At 36.1% G+C, this 14,038-nt stretch overlaps 1 pseudogene; it reads left to right on the top strand.

The window, feature by feature from the left end:
* Positions 1–21: 21 nt before the first annotated feature.
* LOC149158554 (uncharacterized) lies at positions 22–12,682 on the top strand (annotated as a pseudogene).
* Positions 12,683–14,038: the final 1,356 nt, after the last annotated feature.

The raw sequence follows: 14,038 nt of genomic DNA, 5'->3' as shown, positions 1-14,038 counted from the left end.
CAGAAAAAAATGCTGAGAACAATGGTGGGTGTGACGTTGGTGTTTGCATGCATCTCAACAGTTTCTCTGGTTGCTCTTAGGGTTCAGAAGGATAAGAAAAAGCTGGTGGGGATTTCGAGGATGGTTGTCATTGTGGCCATGTATGCTTCTCCGCTTTCCTATGTTGTAAGTATCTAACTCCATCCGATGCCCTTTTGTCACTTATCTGCATCAAAACATTCTCTAATAACATTCTACTTCGACATTAAATTGGAAATAGAAGTACCTCCTTGGTTAGATTTTCAAGGGTCAATTAGAGTCTGTTTAACCTCACCTACCAAGCTCTAATGATTTATAGGGAGATGAACCAACAAAGCATCCTAATAATTGTTTCCAAAATTTTCATTTCTTGATAATGTCCATGGAACAAAATTCTCCAATGGCCATCATCATTAAAATTGTGGAGTGCCAAAACCGAGATTGAAGTTGCCATGGTTGGCATTTGTAGAGAGTGATGCTTCGCACTGGAGAAACTATGGCATATAAACTAGAGAATTAGGTCGCAATTGAAGTAAATGTGACTAGAATGAGAGTTCTAGAGATATTTAATGACCATGATGTGTGGTGGAAAGTGGTATCCCCTCATACCAAACCTAACATTTGACCTGGTCTATGGGGCTGTGTTGCCACATCCCTGATCGCATGCCTACGTGAGACAACGATGACCCACCCCTAACACTTTCTCCCACATACACTTCATCCAACATATTTATATAATATAATTATAAAAATTAAAATAATTAAATAAAAAAAATATCATGTTGGATTGGCATTATAAAACGAGAATTATTTTTTTATATTATAATTTTTTTATATTGCAAATTTTATACTTCTACTTTAAGGTAAAATATATATATATATATATATATATATATATATCTGTGTGTGTGTGTGTGTGTAAAAATAATAATAAAAGATAAATATAAATACTTTTGATATATTATGTGATTAATTTGAAAGACATCTATCTACATTATGGATCACGAAAGTCTTATATCTAACATATAAATACTTATCATGAATGAAATTTTTGTATCTTGTAAAATGAATTTGTCAAACAATAATAGATAATAATTCTTAAAAATAAGAAAACAAAATTTTTATTAATAATTCAAAAATATAAAAAATATTTATTTTAATTTTAAAATTTAATATAATTAATAAATAGAAGTTAAAATTCTTATTTTACCAAATTGTCACACAAAGAGACCATTCAAAATTATAAGAATAAGAGACTCTTTATATATATATATATATATATATATATATATATATATATATATATATATATATATATATATATATATATATATATATATATATATATATATATATATATATATATATATATATACATATACATATACATATACATATACATATACATATACAGAGGCTAAAATATAAGCCTTTTTAGTCATGGAGATAAACTGACAAAACAGGAGAATTAGAAACTAGGGACATAGCAGGAGACTAGATCGATGGGTCTGAATGAGTAGTTGTGACCTAAATGGGATCCTTGTTGTCACCTAGTGCACCACCAACTAGGTGAGTGATGCCAAGGTGTTGCTCAATGCGCTCTAGTCATCGATTTAGGTCCTTCATGTGTCATTGAAAGTGTTCTATGAAGTGGAGAGAATTTGTTGTATTCTCATATTGGTTCAGGATAGCCTTTCCTAAGAGAAATTTCATATGACAATATAGATCCACTGTGTATGTACATGTACTAGTTAAAGAACCTATGTGTATGCCTGATGTCTAGAACTCAATCAGGTAGCTCATCTAGAACCTCGATATCTAAGAGATGTTTCCTTTGGGAGGTATCCTCTCTCTTGACATACGTGAGCTCATCCTGAATAGGGCCTAGAGTAATTTCTTTGAACCACATAAGAATTTCCTCCAATTAGTGATGAATGCATGTACTACCTCATGTGTCTCATTCTTGGTAATATGATGCCCCCTTGTAGACACGAGCGCGTTGACAAGGCATGAGGGGGGAATAAGAAAGGTGAAATGGCCAAAAAACTTAAATATGGACATTAGGTGGCAAACAAAAACTCATGTGTGGAAAATTTAGGTGAGTAGGAGGGAGCACCAAATCTAGCCCAAATAGAAGAGTGAGGAAACAACTGACAAGGGATATGGGAGGGGAGCCTGTGAGGAAAAGTTCCTAGTGGGGGATATGCTGTGAGAGAAGGAAAGCCATGAGGGGGAGAGGAAGTGCACATATAATTAACTAGGGCGACAAGACTATGTGGCCATAGAGGCTAGAAATCCAAGCAATAAGTCTAATATGAATAGAAAACTAAAAAAGAAACCAAAAGGGAAGAGGTATAACCATGCACAAGAGAAAGGCTCCCTGACATGTGCAAAGTCATTCCAAGGTTGCTTTGTCCAACATCGAGAGAAACCATAACCATTTAGGAAATGAGTTATGAGCTTGAAAAAAGGGGAGCACCCAACAAGCTTGCAGGGAAAGAGTTACAACTTTATGGAGAAAAGTTTTCGAGTGAATGGAAAATAATTTTCTTCATAATTTGTGTTCAAATGAGGAATCGAAGGGCCTCGTTCATTGGATTTTTGGGGATAGACCAAAGCCTTTTGATCCTCGCCTAGCAAGCTCTCATGATTTACAAGGAGATGAACCAAAAGAACATCCCAATAATTGCTTCCTGGTAATTCCCATGGAATATAATTCTCCAAAACTTGACGTAATTAATACTATGGAGTGATAGAACCCAGATTAAAGCTGACATGCTTGGAATTTGTAGAGAGTGATGATTCATACAAGAGAAATTCTAACATAAAAGCTAGATAATTAGGTTGCAGTCAAGGAAGATGTGACCAGTGACAGTTGCAAATGTATTTAATAGCCATGGTGTGTGTTTCCAAAGTGGTTTTGTCATGTACTAAACGAAACCTTTGATATCCACTATGGACGCATGTTGCCACATCCCCCAATCACATAACCAAGTGGGATAGTGGTAGCACTCCACATTTTTCTCAAATAACACTCACGTGATATTTATATAAGATAATTGTAAAAATTAAAACAATTAAATAAAAAATTGGATAACAATATGAGTTAACGTTATAAAATAATAATTATTTCTTATATTATTTTTATTTTAATTAGTCAAAATTTGTATAACTTTTGAAAAAAAAAATATTATGTCATTGCTTAGGCAATGACATCTATGACCGGTTAGAAGCTATTAGTTAGTCCATACTAGCACAAATCTTCAAATCTCCATAGTTAACATTAGGTTTTTGGCTGAAATTTTGGTGTGCAATCAGCGTGCCACCACATCCCTGTCTCAAGAATTCGACAGTCAACGTCATCCTGCCATGCACAGTAGATTGGATTTGACAGTGTAGGTATAGGGAAGGGCCAATCTTCGTATAGCTCGGAGTTAGTTTATTTGAGCTCTGGTGGTGTTGATTTCATTTCAGTAGTGTTGGTGGAGAATTTATTATTATGGATCGTCAAGAAGAGGATTTAGCTATTTTTGTTGTTCAAAGTGGTTGTTTTATTTTTTCTTGGTGTTGTGGCACTCATTGAGGCTAGATTTGTTGTTTCTTACTTTATTTCTCGTTTTCAAAATTTTCATGTTATCAGCTGAATTTTTTTTACTTCGGTTATGCGAGAAGTAAGATTTTTGTGCGAAATGTTGAAATTGTTTGGCTATGTGGAAGGACATAGGTTTGCGAACTTCCTTGATGACGATTTGATAGGTGAATGTATGAGCATTATTTTCTAGTTTAATGGTCATTGTGCATAATTTGGAGTTCTAATGGTTCATTGTTTTGTATAACTTGTAGGTGAGGCTTTATAATTTAGAGCATAAGACTTGTTTGGGTAAGCGGATTACTGGATTCTAGTGGCAGAAACCTAGTGAGTTTTTGAGTTCCTTTTGTCAGAAAAGTTGGTTCTAGAGGTTTGAAGTGTTAAATACATTTTCGGCTCAATTTTCGATGGTTTGGATGCAATATTGTAGGAATAAACCAGTATTGACTAACTAATGCTAGGTCACAAGTTGGCCCATATTTGCATTTGAAGAAGTCGTGTGGCCAAGGTGCCAAAGCTGATTCCATATGCTCTAGTTCTAAATTGTCTGTCAACCCTAATTCCATGATTTTTTGTAGTGATTATGGTGAAGATTTCCTAGAATTTACTCTGAAACATGCGAAGTCGAGAGTATATGGATATTTGCATTTTCAAAAGGCTCGTGAGTAGGGTGGTGGCTCCAACTACACATTGTGTTGTTTTAGATAGGTGGGGGGGCTTGGATTTCTATTGGCATAAAAAAATAGCTTGAGAAGAAGATAAGTCCAACCACAGTTGGGCGTGATGATTTGCGATGTCAGAAGTTGATGCATGTTTGCGTTTTAGCAGACCCGTGTATGCGATTTTTTTATATTCATTTTACATTCTAGAGTCATGTATGCTTGTTTTTATAGGGGCATCTATCTCCATTTCACATCTTTCATTTTCTTTGGAGTCAAAGGAAACCCGTAGTTGAGGTAGGGACAAATTTTGTGGTCGGGACTGGTGGCTCTTTGGAGAAGAATCATAAGGAAAAGGCTGAGCTCCGATCCAGCTTGGAAACGGTCGAGGTTCAAGCAGTCTTGAAGTTGCAACTAATGTTTAAGTTAGTTGTTTTCGGTTTTTGTTATTTATGAACCATATTCAAATTGTTTTATTCTTTAGACGAGGGTTGGTGGGTTAGTATCTTTTAATCATTTTAATCCTGATTTTATTTTAATTTGTAGGTATTTTTTGGATTTGTTATCTTAAAATTTTAGATAAGAAGAATAATAATCTTTCTGTAAAATTGGTTTAAATAAATGTCTTACAAAATAATGATTTTGAATTTGTTTCTTTGTTGATAAAAGAATAAATTATTTTAAATTAAATTTATGAAGTAATATTTTATGTAAAAAAGGAAAAATTATAAATTATAAACACATATGTTAGGTTTTTGGGGATTCGTAGAAGAAAGTCGGAGATCGTGTTGAATATGAGGTCAGAGGTGGTTGTTGTAAACACACATATCTATATGCACATATTTGTTTTGTGGCTCCTATTGAAAGAAAGTCAAAGGTCGGCCCCCACTATGAGATCAGAGGTTGGCATTGTCATTTGAATGGTCTCTGTAAACACTCCCGACTACTGACACTCCTCGGCCAATTCAACGAAGAATTTAGGTTCAATGTTGTTATTATTACTATTTATTATAAACGACTTAAATGAGGTTTATGATGAAGTTGATCGTGAGTTGATATGTTATAAAGTAAATGTTAAATGTCTTATAACTAGCAAGTGCACAAAATGTTGCAAATAAAACAATGTAAGTCAATAGCATATGAGAAAAGAGTATAGATGAAGTGATTTCTAGCCATAGAAGTAGATTCTTCAAGGGAACCCTGACCTTTATTTTAGATTGAATGTTTTCTTTTATCCCTTTTAAGAAACAATTCAGACTGGACATTACCCATTGGTTCAACTTCCAAAATCATATCATTGTAGTATTTGGTTACCCAAAACAATGCATTGTCATCTGTAAAGGCCACATCAAAGACATAAACAAGACCATGGATATCTTAACTTATTAGCATTAAATGAAAAACTGAAAAGGTGTCGTCAGAAATAGTGAAGTGTGAAAAGATAAGAGAAAAGGATTGAGTTACGTACTCAGAGATGCATATGGATCAAGTGGCTTGTAGTTGAAGGTGAAAATTTGGGCCAAGTTGTTGAACTTTGGATGTTCAGCAACAATATTCCAATCATTGTAATTCATCATGTAATTGAATTTTGTGATAGGATTTTCACTCTCCAATACTCTTTGTGGTTGAGATTGACATGCAAATGTTTTGTAATTGGGCACATGTGAGAAGTGCATTTTACGAGAGATGTATTTCTATTAGCGGGTGTTTGTACACCTATAATCATCACATGTGGGGAATCTCTTCGATGAATGAATTGAAAGAGCATGAGATTTGTATCCGGTCATTTGATTCAATTAAAAAAATAATAATAGGACTACCAAATTGAATACAGTTTACATACTTGATACAAGCACCAGGAGAAGTGAGATTGTTGTGGCACCCACAAGAATGTGTAGGGAAAGAGACAATAATTTCATGTTTGTGACACAAAAATTGAGTGTCCTCTTATCTAGAAACTATGAATATATACAGATCACATTCCAAGTCAATGCAACAAAACAAAATTCGCCACATTACACTGATTTAATAGGAACTCTAAATTCAAACTAATTTGAATTTCATTAATGAATTAATATTTCCAAATTTATTAATTACTAAGCCATAAAACAGGGGATAGTCACTATTGAGTTATGCTCAAATTATCAACTACAAATAAGGTATGTTTTTCCTTTTTAACGCATGTAGAGATAAACTATTATTTTTTTTTGCTTACTACCATTTGGGGCATTCGCTTGGAGTCCATGGAGTTGTAAAAGTCTTATGTTGACCCGACTATCTGAATTTGATTATGCCCAGAGAAACCATTCATAAGAGATAGCATTCCGTACCCTGCAGTGGAATCGACTATCATGTTCATGTTGGGTAGCGGGAAGTCATCCTTAGGACATGCCTTGTTAATGTCTCAGAAATCAGTACATATCCTTATACCTCCAATTTGATTGGCTAAAGGGACGACATTAGAGATCCAATCAGAATAGTCGACAGCATGTCGATCATGTTTTGAAGCTCCTCTTTGACTAGAAGACTTTTGGATGCATCTTTCGCAACTTCTGCTTGATCGGCTTGGCCTCGAGACGACTCCACACTGTTGCCAAGTGTAACAACCCCATTGGTGTGGTTTATAAAGTAGCGCCCTTTTGTCCTTGGGCTTTTGGAACCCAGGGAGATCATGGCCAGTGATCTCATCGGGGACCTTTAGAGATCTATGGTGGGCATTGCACCTGCCCCATAACTGCTCACCCCATAGAGCTTACCAATCCTGTATAGTGAGTCCCTCCGAAGCCTAAGTAAAGGTACAGGGCTCTCAGCCAGGTCTAGTTCTAGTTAGTAAACAAAGGGGGGGTGGTTCATGCCCATGCCATAGCTACCTACTTTTTTTGTCTTTCGGGCTGGCTTCATGACATCAATGGGTTAGGGCTAACTCCATCGTCCTAGGGTTCCAGCATTCGTAGTAGAAGAAACGACTCATCTTACTACTACTCTTCCTTCCTTCGATTGATAATCTAAAGTCTGCTCTAAAAAGTATATGACTTTTTAGAAAAGTCATATACTTTTTAGAGCAGACTTTAGATTATCAATCGAAGGAAGGAAGAGTATTAGTAAGATGAGTCCTGATATCTGTCAGCATCTTGGAAATTAGGTTCCCACAAGCCGGTCCCTAGTCTCATGTGTAGTAACGATCTATGTTTCATGTTGTTTGAGGGGTGATGGGAGAGGTGAGGGGTAAGGACCTAGAGGGGCTTGCGCTTCCTAGTGCAAGGAATTGATTGCTTGCTCGACAAAAGGAGAGCAAGGAGCCGTAAGGCCTAAAGACCATAAGGGAGAGGAGGTTGACCCGCTTGTCCGCATCGGGCAAGGACCAAATAGGGCCTTTCAGGATGCGCAAGCAGGGTCGACCATAAGAACCTTTAGGTGCTCGACCATAAGGGAGAGGGAGAGGACGTTACTTGAAAAGGGAGGGTTTACCTTTAGGACCAACCCAGTGAAGTCAACAAGCATGGTAATATTATATGAGCCTGTCATAATGGTGGCATTAGAAGATTGGTTGGACAAACTGGCTGGAAACAGAAAGAAAGTCTATATGTTTTCATTGGCGCTGAACTTGCTTTCTTGATAGGGTTGGGATACCTGAGCTATAAGGCCCTTGAGCAGAGCTCGAGTTCTAGCTCAGGATCAGGACCAACCAATCCAAAAGGTCAGCCTGTCAAATCCTTGCACTAGGAAGCGCAAGCCCCTCCGGGACCTTTCCTTTTTCACCCACCTAATGTGATTAGTAGGTAGGCCAATGAATTCTTCTACGCTACCAAGGAGAAAGGCTCTTTTCGACAAGCCATCCATCCTTCACTTAAATTTTTTAGACTTCAGCACAGCACATTCCTTCCTAAAGCCAGGGAGTACCACCCCTAGCTAAGACCTCTCATCCCTTGTCCATACCCCTGATGGGCAGCTCACCGGAGAGACAGCGCACCGCCCCTCCTCACCTCTCCCATCACCCCTCAAACAACATGAAACGTAGATCGTTACTACACATGAGACTAGGGACCGGCTTGTGGGAACCCAATTTCTAGGATGATGATAGATATCATGACTCATCTTACTACTACTCTTCCTTCCTTCAATTGATAATCTAAATTCTGCTCTACCATATCTTCATTCCCTCCCCAATCAATTTGATTAAATGCGTTACATGGATTAGTCCATTTATTTCTCTCCAATATCAAATTTTATTATCTAGATATTGAAGGGTTCTCTATCTATTTAGGGTTCTCTATCTATTTTATGTATTATTGTAAAGATATTAGTTGCTCAAGGCCATAGGTTCATGATCGAAACTACACCAATGGGTAGGAGTCTGAAGAAGACAAAATAGAAGAAAAGTGATTGATCTCGACAACATTTTATTCATACATTCAGTCAATGGAGGGTGAAAGAAAACCAAATGGATCTAGAAGTTATTGTGCATCTCACTGTTCTAACTCATATCCCATTATGTAAGGGGACAAAGGTTTCCATCCATGCAAAACCAGCAAATAGCGTATATCTTATCTAAGAGTATAGTAGTTTCCCAAACCGATAGGGATAATGGGAAAGGAAGTCGAAATAGGAGAATGCTCGTACTTGGATCCACATCCTACTTTTATTATTTATGGTATGGTGTAGCGCGCACTCCCCTATCCCTTTATCCGGTAAGGGATAAATCCTGGGCGAATCGCTATTCAAAGGAAAGGGTGGGCGGAATGTCTATTGATGGTAGCCTTCTTGATCCGCTATTTGCCCCGACCCCACGCTTCTTTGGTAGATCCGGGCGCATGGCGTTGGATCGATTTTATTCGAATGTTCAACATCACTGCTAAAATTATATGAGAAAAATCATAAACTTCAACTGCAAATCAGATGGGAATGAAACACCATGTTCTTCAATTTACAGTATGGACATGGTAATGGGCCACCATGTTTGACATCTTTGGAAAAATAGTGTTACACTTTTGTGATCAATGAAGACACATTGTAGATGGTTAGGGTTAAGAATTCTTATCCTAGGACAAAAATAGTCTACAAACTCCACTTTGTGTCGTCAAAAAATGTGAAAAAACGATAAGATAACACACTCTATACATGGCATCACAGTCCTAAAAAACATTCGATTCCATAATTGTATCATATTCTAAAGTGGGATTTTGCACGATGAATTCATCTTCAACGAGATTTGGAATTTCCAATACCATGAGAGAGGAGGAATGCCCATGAGAGAGGAGGAATTCCTAAAAAATATTCCTTCTCTTTGTTTTGTTCGTGTACCCCATATTGAGGATGGGAATTCAAATGAATGACATGATCTTATCTAGAGTGATATTCAATCCCATAATGAAAGCTTGGTTGTAGCCATGCATTGCTATCATATTGAACACATCTCCTCTTAATCATATATATGATCTAACCTGCTTTGGATTCACTTGAAAAATGACAAATATTTTCAGAACTTACATGACTACAGTCCAATGAATTACTCTGAGCATACATATTGAATGTAACAAGACTTACACGAACATAAAAACCTTATTTGTCTTTGTAATAGTAATTTTCATTCATTTGGATTATATTGTAGGGCTCATCAATGAAGGATGCAAACATTTCAAATGAAGGCTTAAGATCTGAAAGTAAATGTGATTCAAGCAATGCCCAGTACATGGTGATAATTTGAAATAAAAAGGTGGGGATTCACTAGGCACTGAAATTGAAGTAGAACATTGTTCTTATCCAAGCACTGCATTAAAGTCATTGGATACAACAACGACCCACTCTAGATAAATATATATAGAAGTAACCTAGTTAGGGTAACTTCATATAATGGTAACCCATTTCGGATAATCGCATATAGTGGTGACTCAATTGGCAATACCCTTACTTTAGCAGAATCCAAGCTTGAAATATATAGCAACCACGGATCCCCAAATGGAAAACTTGAGACATTTATATGGGAGCAAGCGGATGAGAATTGGGTGAACAATCTGCCAGTTTTGGAGGCAGACAAGACATCGCATGTTCTTAGTGTATGTTTAGAAATTAACACTGAAGGAAATTAGACTCAAATGGGTCATCTCTGCTAAGATTGAATTTCAAATTGTTTGGTTGGATTGTTGCTACGATTTTTTATTATTAATCACATCCTTGATTTTTTCTCCAAATGTCGTAGTTGACATATGCTATTGCCTTATGCCATTCCCTTTGCAATATTTGGTGCAATTGCTAATATTAATAGTTTAGATTTATTTTAGTTTTGGATCTACTAAGTGTTGAGAGGGATCAAATCTCTCATAGTTCAAATCTTTTCTCGAGCATCACATTCAAAAGGAGGTTTAAATCTTGAAAGATTTCATCTATTTTGATAGATATAGAAAAAAAAAATAAACATTTCCTTGATTTTGACCTATTCAGCATAATGTTTTTTAACCATAAGATTTTTTTATCATAATATTGGCATTGAAATATTTTTCTCAACATGGATATTGAAATATTATATTTATATTATCCACATTTTTTTTCTTATTAATATATTTTTAAATATAATCTCTCTCTCTCTCTCTCTCTCTCTCTCTCTCTCTCTCTCTCTATATATATCTATATATATATATATATATAGTATGTCAAACTCCATATTAAATACCCCTCTTTCTATATGGTATGGAAGTTTTTACTTTCAATTTATTTCTCTCTATACTTAATATGAAAATTGAAATAACTAATTTATGGTTGACATTGAAACATTTTTTTATTATTAATATTTTCTTTTAAAATAAAACGTCTTAACTTTGGTCCACTAGTTCCTTGGCCATGATATGGTTTTTTCCATCGACTATACATATATAATTTTTGCCATGATATATGACTTTTGCTATAAACAACACCAACAAATTTTAAAGTAATTTTAACTACCATTTAAAACAAAATACAACATAAAAACATAAACAACAAAATACAACATAAAAACATGAACAAAAATAATTTGGTAAAAATTCTTCTTTATATTCCAAATTTATAAAAATACGAGATAAATAAAATAAATTATTAGATAAACAAATCTTATTTTTAAGTGAAAATTTTCGTATAAATCTTCGATTTAAATAAATTAGATATTTAACAACTCACTTCCTTTAAAAATAAATCTTTTTCACTAATTTGTAATAGATTAATAAGAATATTGATATAAAATTTTATATTTTTCAATTTAAAACAACTTTTAAAATATAGAAAATTGCAAATTAAATTTTTTATTTAGAAAAATAAATCTCTTTATTTTCTCCATTTATTATCTCACCTTCTATCAATACTACTTTACGTGGACGACCTTCTAATTCATTTTGATCATATAAAATCCCTATGCAAAGAAACAACCTAGAAGTGTCTCACCTGACCAGAACATGTGGTATTGAAACTGGTAGGACCAGATCAACTCACCTATTTTCCCATTCCCTCTGTACCTATAAATGGTTGACTAACAATAGGTTCGAAATGGTTCTCGGTGACAAGGTTTGTTACTTGTTTTTAGTTGTTTCGATTTTGTGAAGTAGGGGAGCGCGGTTCGAATCCCCATATTGTCTGTGTACCTACACTCAATGGAGTTCAAATGCTAGGAGGAGATTACCTTAAAGAAAAAATCCATAGCGAAGAAATTGGTGAAACAACAAAGATAGACAACTGAAAAACATGATGGAAGAGATGTAAGTGTGAAGAGAAGTTGGGGAGGAGGAGGAGAAGGCCAAGTCAAAGTGTAGTCGTTGCGAGAAGGATAGGTGTTGCCTCCATTAGCTTTAGGTAGAGGGCCTGTACCATATCCTCTACAACTCCTGTGTCCTCGTGACTCATTGTCACATGTATTTCCACTATTGTCTAGATGAATGCAGTAGCTCCACCCAGGGTCTCTTGAAATGCTCCACCTATCCTCGCAGCATCCATATCAATTGGCAACGCATGGCGACCACCAATCTACCCATGGTAATTCCCATGAGTGAACCCTTCCTATGTCTACACAGCTAGAACCCTAATCCGCATGTCATGCGCTTTGTGTTGTTGAAAAACCACAGTTAAGGCCCAAACAAGGACCCCCAACAACAATTTCAAGGGCACCCACGGTCGCCCCATTAACTCAAAGTCGGATTTTGTCTCGGCCAAAGTGGTCTTAACCACGGCTATAATTTCATTTGCTTCGATGCGCAAGGTCGCGGTAACTGTGAGCGTGGAGGCTCAGAAGAGGGCCATGAAGGTCACTCAGCTGAGGAAGGAGGCTAAAGAGGCCATTCACACAACACTCAATGTAGCCATGTAGGAAGAGCTTAAAGCGCATGCAACCAATTCTTTACATACATGTATACCATACTTCATAATCTTGAGTTGTTGCAGACCGTCGTTACTGTAACCACTTATAACAAACTTACTATAACCACCTATGATATCCGACAATGGGAATCTGTTTAATCATTTAAAACATCAAATCAACAACTCAAAAACAGTACATGATGGCTATTATGAAACCAGCTCACAAAAAGATAGAAAAGAGAGATCCATGCCTTAGAATTCAGCCTCTTCGAGGGGGAAACCTCCTTTACATTACATAAATGAACAATTCTTGGATGATACAAATGACAAAACCTCCTTTCTATATATAGGAGTCTAAGTAGTCACAATATAATCCAGCCGACCTAACAATAATAATATAAAGCCACAAAAATAACAATAGAGGGATTCTATGGGGCACAGAAATAACAATATGGGGGTAATAGGGGCACAACAATATAAATAGGGGGTATAACTACAATAGTAATGGGGTAATCACTAGTATTATAGGGACCCAACATGCCCCTCTCCTTCAAAAAAGTGTTGTCCTCAACGCTTGAGCAGTTCTGGATACTTCTGCATAAAATTCTCATCCTCCCATGTGGAATCTTTAGCAGATAAGTTCTTCTACTTGATAAGATACTCTGAAATTGATCAATTTCGTAGCTGTCGAGTTCTTGTTTCTGTGATTGCTTCCGGTTCCAATATAATTTTTCCTTCCTCGTCAAGTTCTGGCAATATTGTTTGAATTGGGAGCTTGTCACCTATAACCTTCTTTAAACATGAAACATGGAAAACTGGGTGCAATCGAGAAGCTGCAGGAAGCTCCAATTTGTATGCCATAGTACCAATCTTTTCCAACACCTTGTATGGACCATAATACTTTGGTGATAATTTATTATCCTTCTTAGCTTGCTTTAGGGACATTTGCTTATATGGTTGTAGCCGTAGGAATACCCAATCACCTACATCAAAACTTCTTTCACTGCGATGTTGATCTGCCTGTTGTTTCATTCTATTTTGTGCCAACACGAGGTTATCCTTTAAGAGTTGGAGGACTTGTTGCTGATGTTCGATGTGATGTTCCACTGCCTGAACCTTAGAATTTTCTCTTAAATATGATGTGATGGATGGTGGTTGATACCCATAAAGTGCCATAAATGGGGTCATTTTTGTTGCTGTATGGAAGGAAGTGTTATACCACCATTCAGCCAGAGGCAACCATTTGACCCATTGTGTCCGTTTATCAGATACAAAGCAACGAAGATATCCTTCCAAACATTTGTTTACTATTTTAGTTTGCCCATCAGATTGAGGATGATAAGATGAGCTATGAGCTAACTGAGTACCAAGACAAGAAAATAATTCTGTCCAAAAATTTCCAGTGAAAATGGGATCTCTGTCACTTACAATAATCTTTGGGTTTCCATGTAGCTTT

Source organism: Pinus tabuliformis, chromosome 5_2 (assembly GCF_031772625.1).
Source record: "Pinus tabuliformis cultivar Carrire ecotype Pingquan chromosome 5_2, CPIR1, whole genome shotgun sequence".
NCBI lineage: Eukaryota > Viridiplantae > Streptophyta > Pinopsida > Pinales > Pinaceae > Pinus > Pinus tabuliformis.
The sequence above is the reverse complement of the archived record's forward strand: the minus strand, read 5'-3'. Positions and strand labels throughout refer to the sequence as shown.